The following is a 22,409-nucleotide window of genomic DNA, read 5'->3' as shown; positions in this document are numbered from 1 at the left end:
TAGTTGTGTTGTCAGCAAATTTATTGATGGTATTTAAGCTGTGCCTAGCCACACATACATGAGTGTTGATGCGAGTAGAGCAGTGTGCTAAGCACCACATTCTTGAGGTGCACCAGTGTTGATTATCAGCGAGGCAGTGTTGTTATTTCCAATGCACACAGACTGGTCTTCTGGATGAAGTTGATGATCCAGTTGCAGAGGGAGGTATAGAGGCCTGGTTTTGGAGCTTTTTAATCAGAACTGTAGGCGTGATTGTGTTAAATGCTGAGCTGTAGTCAATAAACAGCAGCCTGACATAAGCCACATTCTGTGATGTAATGTTTTGAACCAACACCCTTCTGACTTGGTGGCAAGTACCATGTACCACTGAGTCACAGGTCTCACTTCTTCCACGCAGTTCCACTTCTCTACCTCAAGCTTTCATTGCTGAGTCATTTGCTGATTTATTTTTTTACTGGTAATATTCTGTGAATTTTAAGAGAAGTTCTTAAGGAGCTGTTTCCTTTTGCCTTTTTAATTAACAGCAAGTTTCAGTTGTTTTAACCAGCCATCAATTTGCACACTAATACAGTTACATTGGCTGCTTTGATTACAGTGGCCACTGTGCACCCTGTTACGTGGAATGGGATTAAATACAACAGTAAATGAACAGAATTCACTACTTGTTTGAAATGAAGTAATGAGTGTGTGCTGCCCTTTTTTAAATTTAAGTAGGGATTGCTTTGAAATGAAAGCAGAATACTACTGATGCTAAGAATTTAAAATAGGAAAAGAAAAAGATTGAGGTACTCGTTCATTCACAAACAAAAGAAAATCTGCAGATGCTAGAAATCAAGCAAAATGCAGGAGGAACTCAACAGGCCAGGCAGCATCTATGGAAATGAATACAGATGACTTTACGGGCCGAGACCCTTCATCGGGATTGGGGGGGAAAGTTGAGTCAGAGTAAGAAAGTGGCGTGGGGGGAGGAAGAAACACAAGGTGATGGGTGAAACTGGGGATGAAGGAAAGAGCTAGGAAGTTGATTGGTGAAAGAGATCCAGGGCTGGAAAAGGGGAATCTGTTAGGAGAGGTCAGAGGCCATGGAAGAAAGAAAAGGGGGAGGTGCACCAGAGAGAGGTGATAGATAAGTGGCATTAGCAGAAATCAGTGTTCATGCCATCAGTTTGGAGGCTACCCAGACAGAATATAAGGTGTTGCTCCTCCAACCTGAGTGTGTCCTCTTTGTGACAGTAGAAGGAAGCCATGGACTGACATGTTGGAATAGGAAGTGGAATTAAAATGGGCGGTCACTTGGAGATCCTGCTTTTTCTGACGGACGGAGCATAGGTGCTGGGCGAAGCGGTCTGTCGGGTCTCACTGATATACAGGAGGCCACACTGGGAGCCCTGGATACGGTAGACGACCTCAACAGACCCGCACCTGGAAGAACTGTTTGGGTCCCTGAAGGTTAGTGAGGGAGCAAGTGTAGGAACAGGTGTAGCACTTGCAAGGATAAGTCCCAGGAGGGAGATCAGTGGGGAGGGACGAATGGATAAGGGGTGGGGGAGGGAACGATGTGCTTGGTAGAGGGATCCCGCTGGAGATGGTGGAAGTCACAGAGGGTTATGTGCTGAACACGGAGGTTGGTGGGGTGGTAGTTGAGGAAAGAGGAATTCTATCCCTGTTGGGGTGGGGGCGGATATGCGCAAAATGGAAGTGATGTGGTTGAGGACAGTGTTGATGGTGGAAGGAGGGAATCCCTTTTCTTTGAAGGAGGAGTTACATAATGAAAAGCCTCATCCTGAGAGCAAATGCGGCAGTTGGAGGAATTGAGAGAAAGGGATGGCATTTTTATGAGTAACGGTGGGAAGTGGTCTCGTCCAGGCAGCTGTGAAGAGTCAGGGTTTATCATAAAATAAGATCATCGGGGCCTGGGAACTTGAAATCTTTGAAAAGGTCAAGAGAGTGTGGAGTGTCATGGACGTAGGTAGGAAGGGACTGAACCAAGGGGGATAAAACTGAGTCAAGGTCAGTTGGGCAGGTACAAGCAGAAGCAATGGGCCAACCTGGATAGGCAGGTTTTCTTTCTTTCATGGCCTTTTGTCCTTTCCTATCAGATTCCCCCTCCTCCAGTCCTGCATCTCTTTCACCTTACTCACCCCCACCCCCATTTCACCTATCACCTTGTATTTCTTCCTTCCATCCCCTCCACTTTCTTACCCTGACTCCTCATCTTTCTTCTCAGTCCTGATGAAGGGTCTCGGCCCAAAATGTTGACTGTACTCTTTTTCCATAGGTGCTTGGTGCCTGCCCTGCTGAGTTCCTTCGGTGTTTTGTGTATGTTACTTGTTTTTCATGCTCAGCTGGATAGAGGATGCAGAATTAACAGTTTCAACGCTTGTTGAATTTTGTAGTGTCTTCTGGTGTGGCGGCTGGTGTTGGTTTCTCATTTCAGCTTAAGCTACTGTACATGATGGCTAGGATTTGCTATGAAGCTCTGGCATTTCCAGTTTTTGGCAGTTTCTTGTAAATACGTTGTTGGATTCAAACACTGAAATACAACTCTGCTGCACTGATCTGTTAGTGAGTTTGGGTTTGCTGTTTTTGAAAGCGTGAATGCCCTATTTTGAGATAGGGAAATAGATTCACATTTCAAAGGTGTTCTCTGAGGAGCTTGGCACAACCTATGAGTATTTGAAAGTAAAAATTAAAGAAATGACCATCTGGTTCTCAAGTCTGCTAAAAAGCCAGCGAGGTGTTTATAAGATTCCTTTTCAGCTGAGGTTGGTGATCAGAACTTTGACCACAATTCATACTGCTGAACTGCATTTTGTGCTTCACCCATTCCAGCCTGTTATTTTTTTGTTTTTCAGTATATTAATGGATGCCATGAATTGACAGTGTACAGAATGGTTCTATTATCCTTTTGGGTAGGGGGTGGGGTTGTCAAAATGTTTAACATCTAATCTTTTACCACTCCTGTGATTTGTACACATGAGCCTTGATACTTAATCTGTTTAAATCAAATAATCTGTCAGTGTAATGCTCATTATGTGAAAGCAGTTTTTAATTAAATTTCACATGGAAGCTATGCAGCTCCTCAGCAAAATAACCCAAGCTTTTTCCAGCGATTCTGGTTATCTATTACCAACTTGACTGCAGCGTTCTTCTATTCAGCGGCAATTATTGTGTCTATTAGACACTTAGCAAACACTCTAGGGTACCATAGTTGAAGGTGGTGATGCTGCTACACACTTCCCTTTCTGCACATTGGCACATTCTGTGCAATGTGAAACAATGTAATATTCAAAGTGCTACTTGTAAATTAACCCTAGTCTTTACTAGATGTGAAGCAGCTGAGTAGGCCAGCAAGAGTGGTGTCCATATAATGGACCCTTTGTTCAAAGGAAGCAAGTCCTGCACCACAGCATTGCTGATGGTCAGTGCCTAGTCACCATAATGAAACATAAAGTTTGACACAATACAGGATTAAAATTCCTGTACTGAACTGCAAACATGATAACTTTAAAGATGTGACTCAGCAAATTTATTATCAATGGGCTTGTTTTTGAAACTTTAATGGCAACTTTTTAATGTACAGTGCAGCGTATTCAAATTGATACATCACTCCGGATAAACATTGAATATAACTAGATTTTAGATTAATTAATTGCCCGCAATGTAAGTGAAGAACATTTTCTATAATGCGGGAGGCACAGTAGTGTAGTGGTTAGTGTACTGATTTACAGCCCCAGGGATTGGAAAACTTTGAATGTTTATTCTTTTCCATAGATGCCTGACTTGGCAAGCTCCCCCAGCATTTTGTGTGTTGCTTTTACTTCTATCTGCTGTCTGTAAAGAATGTGTTCTCTCATGAAGCCCTCTGTTGGTCAGGTTGACCATGGATGTTCTGTCCTGTACCAGCAAACTACATGATACTCAAGCCTGGACAGTATGATACGGAGAGCAAGCGGTTGCCCATGTAGCAAGCTTCCCTCTCCATGCAGTTGATGAATCCAAAGAAACGGAAGAATAAATAATTATTTCATAATACAGTTTGGCACCAGCGGCATCACGGGAGTGGCCAGTCAGCATTGAACTCCACATAGAACTGCCTCAGGGACTCCAGCTTTGGATTTTTCCTCTGTGTTTGTTCTTTTTCATGAGTGGGTATAGCCATGAGGCAGCAAAAGTTTGAGATCAGAGTTTTACTTTTCTCAGATCAGCTGCCAACCGTGAAGTTCTTCTGCCTAAAACGACGGTCTAAAGTCACTAGTAACCCGCCTTTGTCCCTTCTTTTCGCTAGACTTAGTAGCTAAGCCACATGTGAAGGCCAGAACTGGACTTTGTTGTCAGAGGTTATTTGAGACACACAACATTAGGAGAATTTAATAGGTAGTGGGAGCTTATCCCTATTACCAACACTGGCTGTAACCACCTTAAGGAACCAATAACTGCAAGAGTTCCATCCAGGTGCTTCAGCTTCCTCCAAAAAGACATAAGCGTTAATGTTAGTAAGTTTTGGGGCATGCTATGTTGGTGCCGCAAGTCTGGTGGCACTTGTGGGCTGTCCCCAGCTCATCTCCAGGCTTTGTTGATTATGATGCAAACAACGTGACAAATAAAGCCAGTCTTTAATCTTTGCAGTCTCTGCATCGAGAAAAATTGATGAATTTATTGAGGAAAACTTAGTTGCACAGGAGCTTTCAGAGGATGTTCTTGGTCTGAGGATAGACATTGGTGCATCTACAGTGGTGGTAATTAGAAACCCTTTTATCTAGAGGTTTGCCATAGAAGTGATGCTTTGAATTTGTGGTGCAAAATTGAAGTTGAAATCAAGAATAAATAATAATGTTATAATCATTATTCAATAATTTAAAACTTAACAATAGTCAACAGGTTAAATAAACTGATTTGAAAGCAGGCTGTGCTATAGAAATCAAACTGGACATGCTGAGGCTGTGATAGAACAAAGGAACCTCCAGAAAATCTTGGCTATTCTGGACAGTTTCTCACCCTCCACGTGCCACCTTAGCTGAACAAGGGAACACTTTCAGTGACAGACTAAGACAACTGTGCTGCTCCAAACAGTGCTCTATGAGGTCATTAGGCTCGATAATGAGTCGACCTGTAGTCAGGGAGGTGATGATCCCTCCTGTTAGACTGTTATTAATCTCTGTTTACCACACCCTGTGCAATAGTGCCATCACATCTTATCTGGACGGTGTGAATGTGCACCTATTACTGTTTAATATTACGGTAATTCTTGCGTAACTATCTTATTAGTGTGAACTTGGAAATCCTGTACATCTTATTTTAAGTAACCTTGTTTTTTATTTTTCTCCTGGTATTTGTATATCTGTGCCCTTGTGACACAGTAATTTCCAATAAAGTATCTCTCTTAAAATTGAAGTGATTTTGGTGGATTGTTAATTTAGCACAATCTCAATTCTCAGATTCTCAAGAGAAACTGGGCAACAAATTTGATACTAATGGTGGTGATATTAGAATACTTAAATAATCCTATTTAGACAAACAGACAATATGTCCATTTTCAAAAGTTACAATAAGTTCTGTTATATGGGATGAAGGTGAGAATTACTTGTCAGTAACTACTTTCAAATTTTGTGTTCAGAAGAGCAAAGTTCAAAAAGTTAAAAAGATAAAAGTAAATTTATTATCAAAGTACATTTATGTCACCATATACAACCCTGAGAGTTGTTTTCTTGTGGGCATACTTAATAAATCCATAGAATAATAACTATACAACAGAATTAATGAATGGCCACACCAACTTGAGCATTCAGTCAGTGTGCAAAAGACAAAAAAAAAACTGGACAAATACCTAAATAAATAAATAAAGAATATGAGATGAAGAGTCCTTGAAAGTGAGTCCATTGGTTGTAGGAGCATTTCAATGATGGGGCTAGTGAGGTTATCTCCTTTGGTTTAAAATCCTGATGGTGGAGGGGTAATCATTGTTTTTGAACCTGGTGATGCGAGTTCTGAGGCTCCTGGACCTTCATCCTGATAGCAGCAGTGAGAAGGGAGCATGACCTGGGCAGTGGGGATCCCTGATGATGGCTACTGCTTTCCTGCAACAACATTTTATGTAGATGAGCTCAATAGTTGGGAGGGCTTTACCTGTGATGGACTGGGCTGTATCCACAACTTTTGTAAGATTTTCTGTTCAAGGGCATTGGTGTTTCTATACCAGCTGTGATGCAGCCAGTCAGTATACCCTCCACTATATATCAAGTAGCTGTCATACCAAATCTTCCTAAACTCCCAAAGAAATGGAAGTGCTGCTGTGCTTTCTTCATTATTGCACTTGCATGCTGGGCCCAGGACAGGTCGTCTGAGGAATTTAAAGTTGCTGACCATCTCCACCTTTGATCTTCCAGTGAGGTCTGGTTCACGGTTCTCTGGTTTCCTTCTCTTGAATTTAATAATCAGCTCCTTGGTCTTGCTGACACTGAGTAAGAGATTGTTATTATGGCACCACTCAGCCAGATTTTCAGCCTCCCTCCGATATGCTGATTCATCACCACCTTTGATTTCAAGTGGTTTAGTTTGGTAGGTCAAATATGATGACAGAATATAGTATTAGTGATAAGACTGTTGGCAGTGTGGAAGATCAGAGGGATCTTGGGGTCCGAGTCCATAGGACGCTCAAAGCAGCAGCACAGGTTGACTCTGTGGTTAAGAAGGCGTATGGTGTATTGGCCTTCATTAATCTTGGAATTGAATTTAGGAGCCGAGAGATAATGTTGCAGCTATATAGGACCCTGATCAGAACCCACTTGGAGTACTGTGCTCAGTTCTGGTTGCCTCACTACAGGAAGGATGTGGAAATCATAGAAAGGGTGCAGAGGATATTTATGAGGATGTTGCCTGGATTGGGGAGCATGCTTTATGAAAGCAGGTTGAGTGAACTAGCCTTTTCTCCTAGCGATGGAGGGATGAGAGGTGACCTGATAGAGGTGTACAAGATGATAAGAGGCATTGATCATGTGGATAGTCAGAGGCTTTTTCCCAGGGCTAGTGGTTGCCACAAGAGGACACAGGTTTAAGGTGCTGGGGAGTAGGTACAGAGGAGATGTCAGAGGTAAGTTTTTTTCACTCAGAGAGTGGTGAGTGCGTGGAATGGGGTGCCGGCAACGGTGGTGGAGGTGAATACTATAGGGTCTTTTAAGAGACTTTTGAATGGGTACATGGAGCTTAGAAAAATAGAGGGCTACAGGTAAGCCTAGTAATTTCTAAGGTAGGGACATGTTTGGCACAACTTTGTGGGCTGAAGGGCTTGTGTTCTGCTGTAGGTTTTCTATGTTTCGGCCTGCGATAGTGATGCCATCAGCAAACTGGAAAATGGCGTTGGAGTTGTACATAGCCACACTGTCATAAGTTTAAAGTGAATAGAGAAGGGTGTTAAGCACACAGCTTTGTGGTGCACCTGTGCTGATGAAGGTCATGAAGGGGATTTTGTTGTCAATCCGAACTGATGGGGTTCTGCAAGTGAGGAAATAGAGGTTCTAATTGCACAAGGAGGTATTGAGGCCAAGGTCTAGGAGGTTATTAATTAGTTTTGAGGGGGTGATAGCACTGAATGCTGAGATGTAATCGATAAAGAGCATCCTGATGTATACATCTTTGACGTCCAGATGTTCCAAGGTTGTGTGAAGAGCCAATGAGATGGGATTTACTGTGGACCTGTTGCTCTGATAGGCAAATTAGAGTGGAAGTAAGTTGCTTCTCAGGCAGGTGTTGATACGTTCCATCACCAGTCTCTCAAAACACTTCACTGTGGATGTAAGTGCTATTGGACATTAGTCAGTGAGGTAGATACAATATGAATTCACACACATCAATCTCAATGGCTAATTCAAGGGCTATAATTTCAAGGTGATTTGGTGGAAAATATAAGAGTGCTGTCAAGAGTAAAAAGTTTAAGGGAGGGGTGTGTGTGGTACACCCTACCAGGGATGGTGGTAGAGACAGATACAGCAGGGACATATTTAAAAAAAACTCTCAGATAGGCACATAGATGATAGAAAAATGGCGAGTTATGTAGGAAGCTTTAGATTAATTTTAGAGAAGTTTAAAAGGTTAGCACAACATTGTGGACTAAAGGGCCTGTACTGTATTGTTCTATGTTAACTTCACCAGAAGCAGATGATCTTTGAAAGCATGTGTATTCAAATTTAGTAGAGGGCTTTCATGAAAATGACCTTGAATGCCTTCTGCTTAAACATACATCATAGATTATCTGCAGATTAAATTCAAGACATAACTTCACAGGATAAGGAAATGAATAACTAAATTCTCTGTAACAACCTGAAACTGCTGTGAGCCATTGCCAAATCCTGCATCAGCACTTCAGTTGTTTCTCAAATTGAATATCAATGATTTTTGGTAAAATGATTTGAAGTTTAGATACAATCTTCTGATCTATTTTGTGATTGCTATTTAATTTTCTTAATACAGTGACAGTTCTATCTTCGACTATTACACCGTTGCATTTATTTCACAAACCATGCCTGTATCTGTATTGTTCAAAATTATGGTACATTCATTGAGTTGATACATTGTCAAAGGAGAATGTAGCATTGTACCATTTACTCTGACTGGCTCTTAAGGTTGTGAAGGTTGACATAAACATGAGATCATCCAGGTGCTGGAAATCCAGAATAACACACATAAAATGCTGGATTGTGTGTATTGTGAGGAATTTAGCAGATCAGGCAACATTTAAGGAAAGGAATGAATCATCAGCCCAAAAATGTTGAACCTATTATTTTCTATAGATGCTGCTTGGCATTTTGTATGTGTTGTAGGAAGTTTAATACACTATGCTCAAATTCTCAAAATTTCTCTTGTGACTAGATTCATGCCCACTGAGAATATTTTTCACCTATTGGGCTGTTTGTTACTGGCAGATGGTTGCTGTTTTTGGGCTGGAGATGAGAATTGTGGGCCTTCTGACCTTGCTGGATTCTATATATATTTTTTGTCCAGTTGTATCTAAATTTAAACTCCTTTAAATGTAGATGTCTACAAAATGTCTCACTGAAAGTGTAGCTATTTCAGCAGTGGGTTAAATTCTACATCAAGTTTGCAGACCCATCCAGTGGCTTCAAGCAGAGGTTGTGGGGTTAAGTGCTATATCATGATTATAAAGTCTTACAGAACAATTCCAAGTAGGAACAATTACAGGGTTACCAGCAACAGCAGCTGGGACTTTTATTTTCTGCAAGTAGCAAGTGATCATACTTCAAGCAGCAAATTGACTCTGTTCTAGTGGGTGACCTTGGGACAAAATAGTAAACCACACCAGCCAGATTAATCTTATCCCTGATCTGGTTAGCCTCAGCTGAACCTTGACTACATTTATGTGTCAACTTTTCAACTGGTCGAGCATTCACTTTTCAGGACTATCAGAGTAAACAAAGCTCTGACCTGCTGTTATTACTTTCCCAAGAGGTGTGGTTAGTTATGTCATGTGGCTCTGGGAATAAATTTTACTCTTTTGTGTGCATGAAGCAGTTCATCTTGATGCAAGGAAGTAGCTGAAACTGAGAACATTTGCTATGTTTCCTGAATCAAAATATGAAGTGCAGATTTTTAAAGTTTTTTCATAATGAAGGGACTATTGATTGGAAAGGATGTGTCCAAGTCAGTCTAATACTTCAGACTTCAGATTTTATTCTCATTATTGTTGTAAAGTGAGGACAGGAAGAGATCGATGTTATTGCTGACTATCATTTATGCCTGGTTCTGAAACAATTTTGAATAGGCTAGCATTGTGGGCTGGTTACAATTCAACAAGTTAGGTTCCTTCATGTTAAAAACTTTACAATTGTAATACATTATTCAAAACTTAATTTCAGAGTTGTTAAATGATGAGGGGAATCTATTTGGCAAATGTGTGTTGGGCTTTTTAGATCAATGAAGCACGTCACTCATTTCATCTAAAAATTCCACCCCACCCCCAAACACAATACTTAGCAAGGCTGTGGAGAGAACAATCTTTGAAAAATTCTAAGGTGGGATGAATGCTTGGAGCACGGCTCCAATGCCATATTTAAATTAGCTAATGATACCACTGGCATTGGCTGAACCAAAGAGGGTGACAAATCAGCATATAGGAGGGGAGACTGAAAATCTGGCTGAGTGGTGCTACAACGATGACTTCTCAGTGTCAGCAAGACCAAGGAGTTGATTCTTGACTTCTGGAGGAGGAGACAATGAATCAGTTCTTTTCAGGGGGTCAGAGGTAGAGTGGGTCATTGTCATCATTTCAGAGGTTCTGTCCTAGGTCTAATATGTAAGTGCTATAATGAAGAAAGCACGGCAGTGCCTCCACTTTCTGGAAGCCCTGAGCAATACCACACAAAGTGCTGGAGGAACACATCAAGTCAGGCAGCATCTATTGAGAGGAATAAACAATCTACATTTTAGATCAAGACCCTTCATAAAGTACTAAACGAGAAAGGATCTTGGTCTGAAACATCAACTGTTTATTCCCCTCACTTGTTCTTCCAGCTGTGTGAGTGAGGGAGAGGGGCACTTAAGAAAGGTTACTCTGGTAGATGTAAGTGTGAAGCTGTTGGTTACAATCTGGTCACCTGTGATCCTTTTGAATGACAAGGCAGGCTTGAGAGGCCAACTGGTCTTCTAATTGGTATGTAATTGCTATTTGATTTGAAAGAGATTATGTAATTGCATATGCAAACTAATATTAGATTCCGATTCCAACTGGAGCTTTACATTATCTCTTACATAAGCAGTAAGTTTGCTGTTCTGTCAGCTCTCTGTTCCCCAGTGGTACCATTTAACTTGAAACTACTGTGGCGTAATAATACAAATGCAGCCAAATGCACTGAAACGATGGAGACACCTGCCACACCTGACAAGTAGAAATAGCATCTAACTAATTTTACTGCTGAGCTGCTTTGAACGTAATTGCCTGGAAACAAGCCATTTGGTCCACAGTGTTCACATCGAATACAATGGCAATTTACTTGTACAGTATCTCTGCCTGTCTAAATGCCTCTTAAACATCACTGTTGTATCTGCTACCACCACTTCCTCTAGCACTTTACCTGTACTTGCCACACTAAGGCTTATGTGGGGGGTGGGGGGGAGGAGACTGAAAGCTCCTCTTAAATTTTTCTCTTTGCTTTAAAACTGTGATTCCTAGTATTTGACATTCTACCTTGGGGATAAAAAAGGCCCTACCTTTTATAAATATATTACTGTTAGTACTATACAGCCATGTCCTAAATTGAGAATAATTTAAAGTATGTGGTCATTTCCATTTTCCTGTCATAATAACACGCTTATTCAAATGGGCATCAAAGGGTATGGGGAGAAGGCAGGGGAGTGGGGATGTCTGGAAGAATTGGATCACCCCATGATTGAATGCGGAGAGACTAGATGGGCCAAATGGCCTGCTTCTGCTCCTATATCTTATGGTTTTAAGGTCTTAAATGCCATTGAGGTTGCACCTGAATTGCAAAACAACGATGAAGCTGATTTCATTAACTCTTCTGTTCATCCTAGGAGTGTCTTAGTATTATTCCAATGTTATTTTAAAATAAAATGTGTAGAGCAATTTAAAATGCTGATGCTTTGAATTCTTGTCAACATAGTGTATACTTCAAAATTTTAGCAAACAATTTCTATGTGATCTTTAAAATTGTGTGTTTAGATCATTGCAAGCATTGAGTTTCAGGCTGAATTGAAAAATATCTTGCATTTGATTAAATAGAACTGAGTTAAATGTTCATGGGATGGAAGATTTATAGTTTTTCAGATATATGTTGCTTTATGGAGAACAATGGTTATGGGGGGCAAACTGCAAATGATAATAGAATTATTTAAATCCTGAAAGCTGCAGTTCACATACCAATAGCCTATTCTTTTGATGGATTGCACTTGGAAATTATGTGAAGGATATTTGACCATATCGATAAATGAATTATGTGGAGAACTAGAGAAACTGGATTTGTTCAAATGTGAGTAGCAGTCGTTCAGGGAAATGAAAGTGTGTCTCTAATGCAGAATCTTGCATAACCTTCTCCCAAGAGGAATTTTTTGTGGAGGTTAGAGATGTGTTATGGAAAGATACACTTATTCAAACTCTTAATTGCAAGGACCAAGTACTCCGTCTTGTGGTATTGGATTATTATTGTCACAGGTACCAAGCTGCAATGAAAATCTTGTATTGCAGACAACTCATAACACCTCACAATTACACTGTATTGAGCTAGAATAAGGTAAAACAATAACAATGCAAATAAATGTAAAATCTACCAAAAGAATATATTGCAGGTAAATGATAAATAAGAGGTAAATTGTGAGACCATGATTCTATCTTATACAAGAGGCTCATTCAAGAATCTGATTAGCTGTGGGATGAAAGAAGTTCTTGAGCCTGGTGGCATGGGCTTTCAATCTTCTGCCTGATGAGACAGAATGTCTGGAGTAGGTAGGGTTATTGATTATGCTGGCTGCTTTACTGAGGCAGCAGGAAGTATAGACAGTCCATAGAGGGGAGGGTGGTTTCTGTGACATTCTGATCTGTGTCCATAACACTGCAGTTTCTTGCAGACTAGTTGCCACACCAAACTGTTGTCTATCCAGACAGAATGCTTTCTATGGTGCTTTGATTTTAAAAAATGGATTAGAATGTACAGGCACATATGCCAAATTTCTTTAGCCTCCTGAGGAAGTAGAGGTGTTGGTTAGTCTACTTGGCTGTGATATCAGTATGGTTGGACCAAGATAGGTTGTTGGTGTTCACACGTAGGAACTTGAAGCTCTCAACCTCAGCACTGTTGTTGTAGACATGTGCACAGACCCCCTTCTGAACTCAATGACCAACTCTTGTGGACATTGAGGAAATGTTTTTGTCATGCCACTGTCACTAAACTCTCATCTCCTTCCTGTATCCCAACTCTTTGTGAGATTTGGCCCACTATGGTGGTATAATTTGCATTCCTAGAGCTTTAGAGATCATTACCACGTATAAAGATGGTTGATCTTCAGATAGCTGTTCATACAGTATATATGGAGAGAAAAATCAAATGACTCTTCCAGGTTAATCATACTTTACTCACAAGATCACAAGACAAAGGAGCAGAAGTAGGCGATTCGGCCCATCGAGTCTGCTAAACTATTCTCCCATCTAGAATTAGAATTGCTTTCAATGATTTTCAAAAGGAAACTAATTTTGCAAGAAAACAGTGCTGTGGGTGACTGGGTAACTGGCAAAGAACCATCACCAACATTATTTTCTCCTTCTCTGGGCATTGGAGATTGTTTATGTGGACTTTAGCTGAATGACATTCAGTCAGAATGAATTACTTTGAACTGTTACCGGCTTTACTCAACAAGATTATTTCAGCTGTATTAAATACTTATCTTCTTTTTTAAAAAAGCCACCTCTGAAATTAAATTTAAACACTAGATTATATTTTCTAGATAACATTAACTATAAAAAATTCCATTATATTTTGAATCTGCATGTCCAAATTGTCCCTGATGTGCTTACATCTAGGTAGATCTTCAAGTTAGTTTTATTTGAGTATGGAGAGATATCAGGCTTTAATTTGCTCTGACTCATTACAATGGCATTTGTCACGTTATAGGGGAAATACTGATGTGTGTGCATGTATATGATACAAAAGCAAGTTCATGCGTAGGAGTTTAGTGACAGCAATGTTCTCCATGGGACTTTTATTGACCCAAAGCCACAGATGGTATATGATATGATAGGCGTTTCTGTGAAATGGCCAAGACATTTTAATTGAAATCATAGATAAATGACCAACTATTTCATGGTATTCAAGCGTCAATGCAAGGCCAGCTTTTCATCCTTACTGCGAGAAGGTGACAGTAAGCTGTTGCATTTTGCCATGATACTGGTCAGTGCTGTAGATTTGCAGTGAAAGTAGGCCTAATAGAGTGAATACAGCAGATTTCCTATCCTGGGTGATTTTTGTGAATGAGGTACATTTTTGTAATAATGCAGATTTCATTATTGATGCAGAATTTATTGTAATTAGATTTATTTAATAAACTGGATTTGGATTCCCCAGCTTCTGTGGTGGAATTTGTGAAATGTCTCGAGCTCATGTTACTATTCAAGCCAGATAAGAAGCACATTTATTGATATTTTTTCTTATTTTGAGCTGCAATGTTCTAAGGTTAAGGCAGCTTCATTACAGATCTGTTGTTTAAGTCCCAGATTAAATTACTTGTGTGTCTTGCCAATTCTTAAACAGTAATTCTGATTTGATGATTTATACCTTTTTCAATTACTGGGAGAATTTATCAAGATAGATTAAATCTCTGACAAGAGAAAAAACATTGGTGGATTCAGAAAGGTTTCAGTGAGATTCCCCCCCTCAGTCTTCTAAATTCCAATGAGTACAAACCCAGAGCTATCAAAAATTCCATGTATGATAACCCTTTCATTCCGGTAATCATCCTTGTGAACCTCCTCTGAGTCCTCTGCAATGCCAGATCTTTTTTTAGAAGACTAGCCCAAAACTTCACAATTCCCAAGCTGGTGTCTCAACATTGCCTTATAAAGCCTCACCATCACATCCCTGCTCTTGTATTCTGAACACCTTGAAATAAATGTTAACATTGCATTTCCCTTCCTCACCACTGACTCAGCTTGCAAGTTAACCTTTAGGGTGTTCGGCACAAGGACTCCCAAGTCCCTTTGTATCTCAGATTTTTGGATTTTCTCTCGGTTTAGAAAATAGTCTGCACATTAATTTCTACTAAATTGCATGACCATCCATTTTCCAACATTGTACAGGTAGTCCTTGGGTTACGAACAAGTTCCGTTCCTAAGTCCGTCTTTAAGTCGTATTTGTACATAAGTTGGAACGGGTACATCCAGTATTATTTAGCGTCAGCTAGTCAGACGTTTATCTTGGTATATAGTATATATTTTACCTTTCTATGCATATACAACACTTAAGAAACGTATGCATTTCAATAATTAACCACTGCATTGCTTAGTAATAATCATAGCTTTCATTGGGACAGGGCCTTTCACATGCTCCATTATTCTCACTTTATTCTTTAAAATTGTTCTGATCATTGACTGACTGTAGCCTTACGCTTTTCCAATGATCGATGGTGTTTCACCTCTTTCTGATTGCTTTATTATTTCCACTTTATTTTCAATCATGATTGTTTTCCATCAATGGAACAGAAACATTGAAGATTCAGCAGCAGCTGCAGGCGGCGGGTCCTGAGCTCCCTCGGGTCCTAAAGGCTGCCTGCACTGAGACAGGTTAAATGGAACAAATGGGGGCAGTGCTGACTGGAAAGGGTGGGGGGGGTGGTCAGGGTGAATCTTGTTAAGAAAACTTTAAGCCAAGTACAAAGTTACACACTCACAGTGCTAACGGCAATGTGGTCCAACTTAAAATGGCGAACGGCGTTCTCCTTCCTAGAGCTGACAAATTTTTAAATATAGGCTTTATGGCAGGCTGTTTGTAAGTCAGACGTTCATAAATCAGGGAATAACTATTTCATTTGCCAATTTCTTGCCCATTCTCCTAATCTGTCTGAGTCCTTCTGGAGCCTATCTGTTTCCTCAATATTCCTGGCTCCTCCACCAGTCTTTGTATCATCTGCAAACTTGGCAACAAAGCCATCTATTCCATCATTTAAATCATTGATATACAGCATAAGCAGAAGCGACTAGTCACTAGCAGCCAACCAAAAAAGGATCCTGTTATTCCTACTCACTGCCTCCTACCAATTGACCAGTGCTCTAACCATGCCAGTGATTTTCCTGTAATACCATGGGCTCTTAACTTAGTAAGCAGCCTCATGTGTGGCACCTTGTCAGAGACCTTCTGAGAGTCCAAACATACAACATTCACAATGTCCCCTTCATTTATCCTATGTGTAATCTCCTCAAAGAATTCTAATAGGTTCATCTGGCAAGATGTTCCCTTAAGGAAACCATGCTGACTTTGTTCTATCTTGTCCTGTGTCTCTAAGTACACCATAACCTTATCCTAACAATTGACTCCTCCATCTTCCTAACCACTGTGGTCAGGCTAACTGGTCTATAATTTCCTTTCTGCGGCCTTTCTCCTTTCTTAAGAGTGGAATGACATTTGCATTTTTCCAGTCCTCTGGCACCATGCCAGAGATCAATAATTTTTGAAAGGTCGTTGCTAATTCCTTCACAATCACTACTGCTACTTTTTTCAGAACCCTAGGGTGCAGTTCATCTGGTCCGGGTGACTTGTATACTCTTGGGTCTCAACCTTTTAAGTACTTTCTCTTTGTAACAATAATTGCACTCACTTCTCTTCCATCACACCCTTTAACTCCTGGCACACTGCTGGTGTCTTCCAGAGTGAAGTCTGACGCAAAATTCTCATTTAGTTCATCTGCCATTTTGCCTTTCATTGTTTCTCTGGCATCATTTTCTAGTGGTCGTATATCCATTCATCTTTTCCCCACTCCCCCACCACACTTAAAAGTTTTTACTATCCACTTTGATATTGTTTGCTAGCTTTCTTTTAAATTTCTTTTCCCTCAGTGATTTTTAGTTGCTCTGTAGGGTTTTTAAAAGCTTCCCATCCCGTCTTCCCACTAATTTTTGCTTTGTATGCCCTCTTGCTTTTACATTAGCTTTGACTTCCCTTGTCAGCCACAGTTGTACTATTTTGCTATTTGAGTATTTCTTTGTTTTTGGAATACATCTACCCAGCACCTTCTTTGTTTTTCCCAGCAATTCACGCTATTGCTGCTCTGCTGTCACCCTGCCAACATATCCTTCCAATTTACTTCGGCCAACTCCTCTCTCATGCCATTAATTTCCTTTACTCCACTGAAATACTGCTACGTCAAATGTATCAAATTTCAAGTTGAACTCAGTCATATTGCAATCACTGCCTCCTAAGGGTTCTTTTACCTTAAGCTCCCTAAACACCTCCGGTTCATTGCATACAACCCAATACAGTATAGCTGATCCCCTAGTAGGCTCACCGACAAACTGTTCTTAAAAATAAAACACACCTCAGACCTCAACAAACTCACTCTTGAGATCCATTTCTAACCTGATTTTCCCAATTGACCTGCATGTTGAAATCTCCGATTACTGTCATAACATTGCCTTTTTGATATGCCTTTTCTATTTCCTGTTGTAATATGTGGTCCATGTCCCAGCTACTGTTGGGAGGCCTATATAGAATGACCATCAGGGTCCTTTTACACTTGCAATTTCTTATCTCGACCCACAAAGATGCAATTTCTTCCAATACATCTCTTCTGATTTGATGTCATTCCTTACCTTGCTGACTTCCAATGTTGTGGATGTTGCTGAACAGGAGGAATCTAGTTTCTGTGGCAGAGGCATCAAAAAGCTGGAGTGTGGATTATAAATCATTGCAAATAAGGATGAGATAAGAAGAAAAATGTTTGTCTAGAAGTCTAGAACTCTTTCCCAGGAGAGGAATGAGTGACACAGAAGCCTTAATGTAGTTTTATAAAAATGCGATAATATATTCAAAGAGTTGAGTCTTGCAGAGTTATAGACTTGTGGTTGAAAGTTAGTTTGCAAGGTAGCGCTTCAGATACTTGGATTTTAAGTTTTGTGATTCTGCAGAGATCCTTCAGCATAAGTTGCGTGGTGTTGCAATATTGATTCAGCAGTTAGTGACATTTTTGGATTTTTAAAGAAAAATTTAAAGACTTAGTGCTCCTAAGAATGAAGTTTCGAGATTAAATAGTGTCTAATTGGTTCACGTGGAATGTGCTAGAAATCAGAATTAAACAGGATTGTAGTGATGGATTTGTTATTTGAAATCTCAGCAAGAACTTTAACTTGAAGGAAATTGAAATCCAAGAATTCTTTTGTTGAGTTACTTCAAGTTTGGAGTGCCTGTAGCCCAGTCTTACCCAATGACTGTTTAATGCTGGAACCATTTTTCCACTACTGTTCCTGTCATTACAAGTAGTTAAATTTAGTTCAGATGTAGATTTTGTGGGAGTGTCAACAGCACTGTGTGCGCCAACTTGGAACGTTTGGACATTGTGCCTTGGCAATTTTTTTTTCCTAGTTACCTGGCAACAGATTCTAGCAGATGGTGTGATTCGCATCATTCAGTTGGCACCTTTCACGTCTCATTTGGCATGGAAGGTGGCTGTAACCCTTTAAATTTTAGTTTTTAAAAATAGCAATCAAAACTTGGGTTCCTCAATATTTATTCAAAATTTAAAAAGTCAACACTTTGGGTAGCCACTGAAATAATTTGAATGTCTGTAATGTATATAAACAAGATCAAACTCAGATTCTATTTCAGTCACGTATAGCCCCATATTTAAGCCTATTGGGGCAGTGCATATAGGGATTCACAAGACTTAGAATATCCCAGCCTTTTAACCTACTTGATGATCTAATACTTCCCCCTTTATAGCCCATAACCCTCTTTCTTTCAGAATCAGGTTTACTATTACTGGCATGTGATATGAAATTTGTTAACCTAGCAGCAGCTGTTCAATGCAATACATAATCTAGCAGAGAAAAAAAACAAATAAATAATAAGTAAACAAGTAAATCAATTACATATATTGAATAGATGATTAAAAATCTGCAAAAACAAATACTGTATACTGTATTTGTTTTAAAAAGTGAGGAGGTGTCCAAAGATTCAATGTCCATTTAGGAATCAGATGGCAGAGGGGAAGAAGCTGTTCTTGAATTGCTGAGTGTATGCCTTCTGGCTTCTGTACCTCCTACCTAATGGTAACAGTGAGAAAAGGGCATGCGCTGGGTGCTGGAGGTCCTTAATAATGGACACTGCCTTTCTGAGACACTGCTCCCTAAAGATGTCCTGGGTTCTTTCATCTATGTGCCTAAGAGCCTCTTAATGTCTATAATGGAGCAGCCTCTACCACCCCAGCACTCACTATTTTAAAAAAAAATTCACTACTTCTGACATTTCTCTTAAAGTTTACTTAGGTTAAAAGGATGTCCTGTGAATTAGACATTGCTGCCCCGGGAAAAAAATGTTGGCTATCCACTGTCTATGCTGTTTATAATCTTATACCCCTTGCAAAACCCTTCTTATCCTCCTTTGATCCAGTAAGCCCTAACTCGCTCAACCTTTCTTCTCAAGATCCAAGATGCTCTCTAATCCAAATAGCATCCTGAAATCTTTTTGACAAAGGCAGAGTTAAAGATGTCAGATTAAGACTCAATATTTATTAAGCAGGTGAAAGCAAGTTTTACTTTATCCTTACGTTGTTAAGCTTCTTACAAGTAACTCCATTGATGTGACTAAGATCTTGGTGAGAAGCACCATCTTCTCCCTACCTCGAAATGTAGTGGATTTTCACACAAACATTTTTAAAGTTGCAGGGGACACTTGTTCTAGTGACAACACTGCATGATTTTGGAGTTGATATAAATATTTTCCTGCATGTTGTAAGTGAGAATTTGATTTGTTGAACACACAAAATGCTGCAGGAACTCAGCAGGTCAGGCAGCATCTTTGGAAAGGATTACGGTTGACATTTTGGGTTTTGACCTTCATCAGGACAGTCTGCAGAATACCTTGTGTACATGATTCATTTCACTACTGTTAAACAGATTTTCTGCTTTTGAAAAATACAAGCCGAATTGATGGCCTGTGATCTATTGTTGCTAAATACAAACACTTCAATGTGGTTGTTCAATCTACAATTGAGATTGAACTTCTTCAATATTCCTATGGCACTGAAGTAATTGGATGAGCAATGTCAATTTCTCAAGTAGAACATCATTTGGTCCAAATGCTGTGGTATCAATAGCCTGCTGATGGGACAAGAGAATCCAGCAGATCATTGGAATTTGATTACAAACCTTATAGAGAAATTCTATGGTATATCATTTATGGTCAGATGATAAAATTGTATTGTTGAATTGGACTGTAAAATTGTTGTTATCCTTGTTTAACTTGTGCTTGTTGGTATGTTTATAAGTAACTATATAGATGTAATTGTTCAGTGTGTATTTTTAGTGGTCGTAGTCCACTTGTATCTTTCTAGTCTTTTTAGTAGTGGGTATTGCCTTGCTTGAATCGGGCCCATCGTATTGGACAACTGTTATGGAAATTCAATTAATTTAGCAAACTAATATGAGGACCAGACTGCCTTTGTCTTTTTGTTCCTTCTCCTGCCACTAAGGTCTCTCTCTTGTAATGCATAATAAATAGTTGTTCTTGTAATACTTAATAAACCATCATAAACAACAAGTTTTGTGTCTCATTCTTGACTTCTGAAGAACCTTGGATCAAAAACAATCAATTTACTTATAATATGATAAAGGCAGCTAAGATTGCAAAATCATTAACAGCTGTATTGGAATAATTGTTTTGTATTCAATTGAACCTTATTGCTCAGATTTTGATTTTCCTTAATGCTGTTAAAGTGACAGATCTGACTGAGATGTTGCACTGTTTAGTACGTGTGTGTGTGTGTGTGTGTTCGTGTTCAAGATTAGGTAGAATTCTGTACATTTTCATGGTGTAGACAGCTCACAAACCTACTAGATACTCTAATTGATATACTTCTGAACCGCAATCACTGCAGACTGTAACCTGTAATTTCCCTTTTAAGGGTGTACTTTTGAGCAGACTAAACAATTTGAAGCTTTCGCAGTCTCCTGGGGCATTTAACAAACTAGACACTCACGTAGGTAGTACAGCCAGGAGGTTGCTGTGTAGAGGCTTATTGTAGAAGACAAACCAGTGGTAGTTACATTATTCTGCACTGATTAAAACATCGAGCAAGATTAAAATTGTTGTGCTCAAGAGTGGAAAACAACTAGGTATTCAGTACTATCTACCTGCATTTGATTAGTCTCCCTTTGTTCTCTGGTTACCATCATGTTGGAGGTGCTGAAGTCTTGGGTCCCACACCACTAGGTTCAGGAGCAGTTGTTGCCCTGCAGCCATCCATTTCCTCAGTGGGCTTCACTTGCTTTTGGACACTGCTCAACAGAATCAATGTAAGAAAATTTAGGTTTTTTTTTAAAACAGTTTACTGCTCTTTATAGTAAATTTCATATTCAAAACTTCATTTTTGAAAGCATCTTTACAGATTTTTTTTACATTTGCCTGAGACTTTTTGCACAGTACACAAATTTGAACTTTGAGCAGTTTCTCATTGAAAGTTGAGATCTGATCACTTACAAGGGATTTTTGAATGCCCATTCAACACTCCCTACACAGTGATAACTAAATAAAGCTTTCATGTCCAGATATAGTTACTTCATAGGTAGGGTTGTCACAATGAATAGAAAATACTTATTTTGTCTCATAAAGCGCCAAGTTCTATGGTTCGATTTGTGACATTGTTTATAATGTAATTGATTAATTTATACTGTACAAATAACTTAAAAACAATTCATATCTTAGTGCTTATCATTTCACCACCTCTTGCTTCTCTAAGAGCATCTTTTTTTATTTCCTTTCTCTCATGTCTTTTAAGAGACTTCCTGGATGGCTACTTGGAGCTTAGAAAAATAGAGGGCTGTGGGTAAAGCCTAGGTAGTTCTAAGGTGGGGACATGGTCGGTACAGCTTTGTGGGCCGAAGGGCCTGTATTGTGCTGTATGTTTTCTATGTTCGGTGTCTGCTTTTCTTTTGGAAGATATCCAAATTATTTTACCTCAGTTATGCCCAGTGTCTGAAAATTACATATTCTAACCACTTTCACTGTTAGGAAATCTCTCTTCTGCAATAATCAGGCTGTCATCATCTTCTCTCAGCTGGTTCCTCAGCCATACTTAGTTTCCCTTTGTTTATAGCCTCTTCCTTTTATTCTCTCAACTGCCCTCTTAAAAATAAAAAAAGTTTGATTTGTACTTTCAATGCAAGTTTTGTAATTTATGAAAGTGGTATGTAAAGTTGTGTGCACCAGCAGCAAATTACATTTAAACTAAATGTCCAAAGCACACAACTAATAGGGATCCACATCAGATGGTAGAGCAAAAAGCACAAGCTTAAAGGAGGATGAAAAGTTTAGACCTTGGCATGTGGAGATATGGTTGTGAAACAGTTCCCTACCCTGGGGAGAAGACTTTGACATCTACCTTACCAGTACTTAAATAACACTTCTATAATATCACCCCTTATTCTCTTACATTGCAAGAAGTAAAGACTTAGCCTGGCTAAATACTCCCTGTAATTCACCCTGTTAACATCTTCAAATATTTTCTTTCCATTTTAACCACATCTTTACCATAACAAGGATATCAAATTTCCAAGTGTGGATTCATAATTGACTTGTACAACTGTACAATTGATTTATCCCAACTCAAACTCATTGCTTTTGAAGGCTAGTTTGCCAACAGCTTTTTCCCCTCCACAACTACCCCGATGCCATTTTGAGTGAATA

General features: G+C 39.5%; 1 protein-coding gene and 1 long non-coding RNA gene across 3 annotated transcripts in view; one reads left to right on the top strand and one right to left on the bottom strand.

Moving 5' to 3' along the window:
- LOC132397387 (uncharacterized) overlaps positions 1 to 22,409 on the top strand; it is a 92,332-nt gene that overhangs the window by 6,439 nt on the left and 63,484 nt on the right. The window lies entirely within an intron of this gene.
- Positions 20,823 to 22,409, bottom strand: part of LOC132397391 (uncharacterized) — a 78,463-nt gene continuing 76,876 nt past the window's right edge. The window contains exon 3 of the long non-coding RNA XR_009513360.1: positions 20,823 to 21,001. This is a non-coding gene — a long non-coding RNA (uncharacterized LOC132397391). The remainder of the gene's footprint in view (positions 21,002 to 22,409) is intronic.

This window comes from Hypanus sabinus, chromosome 7 (genome assembly GCF_030144855.1).
Source record: "Hypanus sabinus isolate sHypSab1 chromosome 7, sHypSab1.hap1, whole genome shotgun sequence".
NCBI lineage: Eukaryota > Metazoa > Chordata > Chondrichthyes > Myliobatiformes > Dasyatidae > Hypanus > Hypanus sabinus.
Note: the sequence above shows the minus strand (reverse complement) of the source record. Positions and strands in the feature narration are given on the sequence as shown.